The sequence below is a fragment of the Ixodes scapularis genome, unplaced genomic scaffold (assembly GCF_016920785.2).
Source record: "Ixodes scapularis isolate PalLabHiFi unplaced genomic scaffold, ASM1692078v2 PGA_scaffold0__279_contigs__length_252992795, whole genome shotgun sequence".
NCBI classification, from domain to species: domain Eukaryota; kingdom Metazoa; phylum Arthropoda; class Arachnida; order Ixodida; family Ixodidae; genus Ixodes; species Ixodes scapularis.
Window position 1 is genome coordinate 1,310,130 of NW_024609835.1, and position 5,587 is coordinate 1,315,716.

Here is a 5,587-nt window from a genome sequence, read left to right on the forward strand (position 1 = left end):
AGTTTATGGTGAAAAGATTAATTTTGTTTTGTTCTGGTTATTTGTCTTTAAGTGACTCCGCTCAGATATCTACGTGTGTGTATGTCCATCAACAATCCCGTCTTTGAATATGCATGTGAGTGTGTGTGTGTGCCTGCGTGTGTATGCACGTGTGCGTTTTTGTGTGTGCGTATATTTGTCTGCGAGGATATAAGCGATAATACAGCCATTCGTGATTTCGCATCGCCGACCTTGAGCAAGCTGAACGTGTGCTAACTTTAGCGAACTCCCGCGCCTCCCACGCGTCCTCAAATTTCCTGATCTAGGGATTTTCAATGACTCTCACAAAGTCTCTAATAGAAAACAAACGTTCAAAGTGTCCGTGCAACAATTTTTGTACTTTCCGTGAATACCACATAGAACGAATCCCTAACGTTTATGATCGATGAAACATGCGCTCGTTTTTCTCCGCACGTAATAAACGTCGCAGAAAAAATAAAGAAGAACAAGCAGCGTTGACCCCCTCAACTGCCAGCTAGAACAAGCGGCCACGTGATCTGGAGCCGATTATATATGCCGCCAATGTTGATCATAGCCACGCGCTGGAGTCGGCAAAGCAGGAGACAAGTGTTGAGTTCCAGACATTGCTATGGTTCGCCTATTGTCGCCTTTGCAGCGATTTGACATGGACCATAACCCGAATGCTTGTCGAGCTATCGACTATAGAGCCCAAATCAAGTGCTGACGCAGTGATCGGGTCCCATCTATGAGCCGCAATCAACTACCGTCTCTGGGGAATACTGCGATCCCCCAGCTACGTCGTCAAGTTTTGCGCAGGAGAGATTGAAAGAATACGCTCGCTTTTACCCTTGAAGTTACACCATAACAAGGAAGTTTCTTAGACAATGGCGTTGAGTGCGGGTATTACTGAGTGCCCCTAGTGCCAGTAAGCTAATCTAAAGTGAAAAATATTTCAAATGAATACCGCTGCAGCGCCCCTTTAATCTCACTTATTAGATAGCCAATCGGGAAAAAAATTAGTTTGGTAATTAGTATGTTTTTTGTATGCAATTTTTAATGTCCGCTGTGGCTTCAGTTACTTCCCCCCGAGAAGAGTTTATTATCTTCCTAACTACACAAGATTTCAGGCTTTCTAAATTATTTGCAGAAACATCCGATATAAGAGGCTATGATTTAAGTTTAATAGTGAGTAGAGCCGGAGTATGAATTTTTTCTAATTTGTTTTTATCGTGATAAGGAATATGCAGATCTTAGCAGAGCGTTACTGCGGGCTACAGTGGCCACTGGCCTCGGTACGGTTCCTGGCGCGCGCAGGAGGGCCCGCTTCAAAGTCACAGTGCGTGCTAACGGCAGCAATATACCTCGAGGGAGGCAATGCTATTCTAAATCCCCCTTTTATCACAATAACTTAATAAAATTACTAGCAAACTAACCCGTTCATCGAAATCTTTTTTTTAAAAATAATCTTCTGCATATACTTGGGATCCAGTTCAATATTGGTTCTAGAGCGTTCGGGGCTTTGGGCCCCAGTTCAATATTGGTTCTAGAGCGCGGCCCCTTTGACAAAAGTTTTGGGCGCCAGGTTTGCTATCATATTTGAGAGGTTAGAGTACGCTGAGGTTTGAACCCTAGGTGCCTCAGCGCGGCGCCTTTGCCCATATTTTCGGACCACGCCCCCTTTTTGGCCGTTTTTGATGGGAGAGAGTATATTCTAATTAAAATAACTCGCGAAGTAATCCGATTCCCGAAATGCTCCACTGGATTCTAAAACTAGACCAAGTCTGCTATCATATGTGTGGAGTTAGAGTACTCTGAGGTTTCAACCCTAGGTACCTCAGCGCGGCGCCTTTGCCCATATTTTCGGACCACGACCCCTTTTTTGGACGTTTTTTGAAGGGAGAGAGTATGTTCTGATTAAAATAACTCGCGAAGTAATCCGATTCCCGAAATGCTACCTTGGATTCTAAAACTAGACCATGTCTGCTCTCATATGTGTGGCGCTAGAGTACTCTGAGGGTTGAACCCTAGGTGCCTGATCGCGGCGCCTTTGCCCAAATTTTCGGACCACGCCCCCTTTTTGGCCGTTTTTGAAGGGAGAGAGTATGTTCTAATTAAAATAACTCGCGAAGTAATCCGATTCCCGAAATGCTCCCTTGGATTCTAAAACTAGACCATGTCTGTTCTCATATGTGTGGGGCTAGAGTACTCTGAGGGTTGAACCCTAGGTGCCTGAGCGCGGCGCCTTTGCCCAAATTTTCGGACCACGCCCCCTTTTTGGCCGTTTTTGAAGGGAGAGAGTATGTTCTAATTAAAATAACTCGCGAAGTAATCCGATTCCCGAAATGCTCCCTTGGATTCTAAAACTAGACCAAGTCTGCTCTCATATGTGTGGGGCTAGAGTACTCTGAGGGTTGAACCCAAGGTGCCTGAGCGCGGCGCCTTTGCCCAAATTTTCGGACCACGCCCCCTTTTTGGCCGTTTTTGAAGGGAGAGAGTATGTTCTAATTAAAATAACTCGCGAAGTAATCCGATTCCCGAAATGCTCCCTTGGATTCTAAAACTAGACCATGTCTGCTCTCATATGTGTGGGGCTAGAGTACTCTGAGGGTTGAACCCTAGATGCCTGAGCGCGGCGCCTTTGCCCAAATTTTCGGACCACGCCCCCTTTTTGGCCGTTTTTGAAGGGAGAGAGTATGTTCTAATTAAAATAACTCGCGAAGTAATCCGATTCCCGAAATGCTCCCTTGGATTCTAAAACTAGACCAAGTCTGCTCTCATATGTGTGGGGCTAGAGTACTCTGAGGGTTGAACCCTAGATGCCTGAGCGCGGCGCCTTTGCCCAAATTTTCGGACCACGCCCCCTTTTTGGCCGTTTTTGAAGGGAGAGAGTATGTTCTAATTAAAATAACTCGCGAAGTAATCCGATTCCCGAAATGCTCCCTTGGATTCTAAAACTAGACCATGTCTGCTCTCATATGTGTGGCGCTAGAGTACTCTGAGGGTTGAACCCTAGGTGCCTGATCGCGGCGCCTTTGCCCAAATTTTCGGACCACGCCCCCTTTTTGGCCGTTTTTGAAGGGAGAGAGTATGTTCTAATTAAAATAACTCGCGAAGTAATCCGATTCCCGAAATGCTCCCTTGGATTCTAAAACTAGACCATGTCTGCTCTCATATGTGTGGGGCTAGAGTACTCTGAGGGTTGAACCCTAGATGCCTGAGCGCGGCGCCTTTGCCCAAATTTTCGGACCACGCCCCCTTTTTGGCCGTTTTTGAAGGGAGAGAGTATGTTCTAATTAAAATAACTCGCGAAGTAATCCGATTCCCGAAATGCTCCCTTGGATTCTAAAACTAGACCAAGTCTGCTCTCATATGTGTGGGGCTAGAGTACTCTGAGGGTTGAACCCAAGGTGCCTGAGCGCGGCGCCTTTGCCCAAATTTTCGGACCACGCCCCCTTTTTGGCCGTTTTTGAACGGAGAGAGTATGTTCTAATTAAAATAACTCGCGAAGTAATCCGATTCCCGAAATGCTCCCTTGGATTCTAAAACTAGACCATGTCTGCTCTCATATGTGTGGGGCTAGAGTACTCTGAGGGTTGAACCCTAGATGCCTGAGCGCGGCGCCTTTGCCCAAATTTTCGGACCACGCCCCCTTTTCGGCCGTTTTTGAACGGAGAGAGTATGTTCTAATTAAAATAACTCGCGAAGTAATCCGATTCCCGAAATGCTCCCTTGGATTCTAAAACTAGACCATGTCTGCTCTCATATGTGTGGGGCTAGAGTACTCTGAGGGTTGAACCCAAGGTGCCTGAGCGCGGCGCCTTTGCCCAAATTTTCGGACCACGCCCCCTTTTTGGCCGTTTTTGAAGGGAGAGAGTATGTTCTAATTAAAATAACTCGCGAAGTAATCCGATTCCCGAAATGCTCCCTTGGATTCTAAAACTAGACCATGTCTGCTCTCATATGTGTGGGGCTAGAGTACTCTGAGGGTTGAACCCTAGATGCCTGAGCGCGGCGCCTTTGCCCAAATTTTCGGACCACGCCCCCTTTTTGGCCGTTTTTGAACGGAGAGAGTATGTTCTAATTAAAATAACTCGCGAAGTAATCCGATTCCCGAAATGCTCCCTTGGATTCTAAAACTAGACCATGTCTGCTCTCACATGTGTGGGGCTAGAGTACTCTGAGGGTTGAACCCAAGGTGCCTGAGTGCGGCGCCTTTGCCCAAATTTTCGGACCACGCCCCCTTTTTGGCCGTTTTTGAACGGAGAGAGTATGTTCTAATTAAAATAACTCGCGAAGTAATCCGATTCCCGAAATGCTCCCTTGGATTCTAAAACTAGACCATGTCTGCTCTCATATGTGTGGGGCTAGAGTACTCTGAGGGTTGAACCCTAGATGCCTGAGCGCGGCGCCTTTGCCCAAATTTTCGGACCACGCCCCCTTTTCGGCCGTTTTTGAACGGAGAGAGTATGTTCTAATTAAAATAACTCGCGAAGTAATCCGATTCCCGAAATGCTCCCTTGGATTCTAAAACTAGACCATGTCTGCTCTCATATGTGTGGGGCTAGAGTACTCTGAGGGTTGAACCCAAGGTGCCTGAGCGCGGCGCCTTTGCCCAAATTTTCGGACCACGCCCCCTTTTTGGCCGTTTTTGAACGGAGAGAGTATGTTCTAATTAAAATAACTCGCGAAGTAATCCGATTCCCGAAATGCTCCCTTGGATTCTAAAACTAGACCATGTCTGCTCTCATATGTGTGGGGCTAGAGTACTCTGAGGGTTGAACCCTAGATGCCTGAGCGCGGCGCCTTTGCCCAAATTTTCGGACCACGCCCCCTTTTCGGCCGTTCTTGAACGGAGAGAGTATGTTCTAATTAAAATAACTCGCGAAGTAATCCGATTCCCGAAATGCTCCCTTGGATTCTAAAACTAGACCATGTCTGCTCTCATATGTGTGGGGCTAGAGTACTCTGAGGGTTGAACCCTAGATGCCTAGCGCGGCGCCTTTGCCCAAATTTTCGGACCACGCCCCCTTTTTGGCCGTTTTTGAACGGAGAGAGTATGTTCTAATTAAAATAACTCGCGAAGTAATCCGATTCCCGAAATGCTCCCTTGGATTCTAAAACTAGACCATGTCTGCTCTCATATGTGTGGGGCTAGAGTACTCTGAGGGTTGAACCCTAGATGCCTGAGCGCGGCGCCTTTGCCCAAATTTTCGGACCACGCCCCCTTTTCGGCCGTTTTTGAACGGAGAGAGTATGTTCTAATTAAAATAACTCGCGAAGTAATCCGATTCCCGAAATGCTCCCTTGGATTCTAAAACTAGACCAAGTCTGCTCTCATATGTGTGGGGCTAGAGTACTCTGAGGGTTGAACCCTAGATGCCTGAGCGCGGCGCCTTTGCCCAAATTTTCGGACCACGCCCCCTTTTTGGCCGTTTTTGAACGGAGAGAGTATGTTCTAATTAAAATAACTCGCGAAGTAATCCGATTCCCGAAATGCTCCCTTGGATTCTAAAACTAGACCATGTCTGCTCTCATATGTGTGGGGCTAGAGTACTCTGAGGGTTGAACCCTAGAGGCCTGAGCGCGG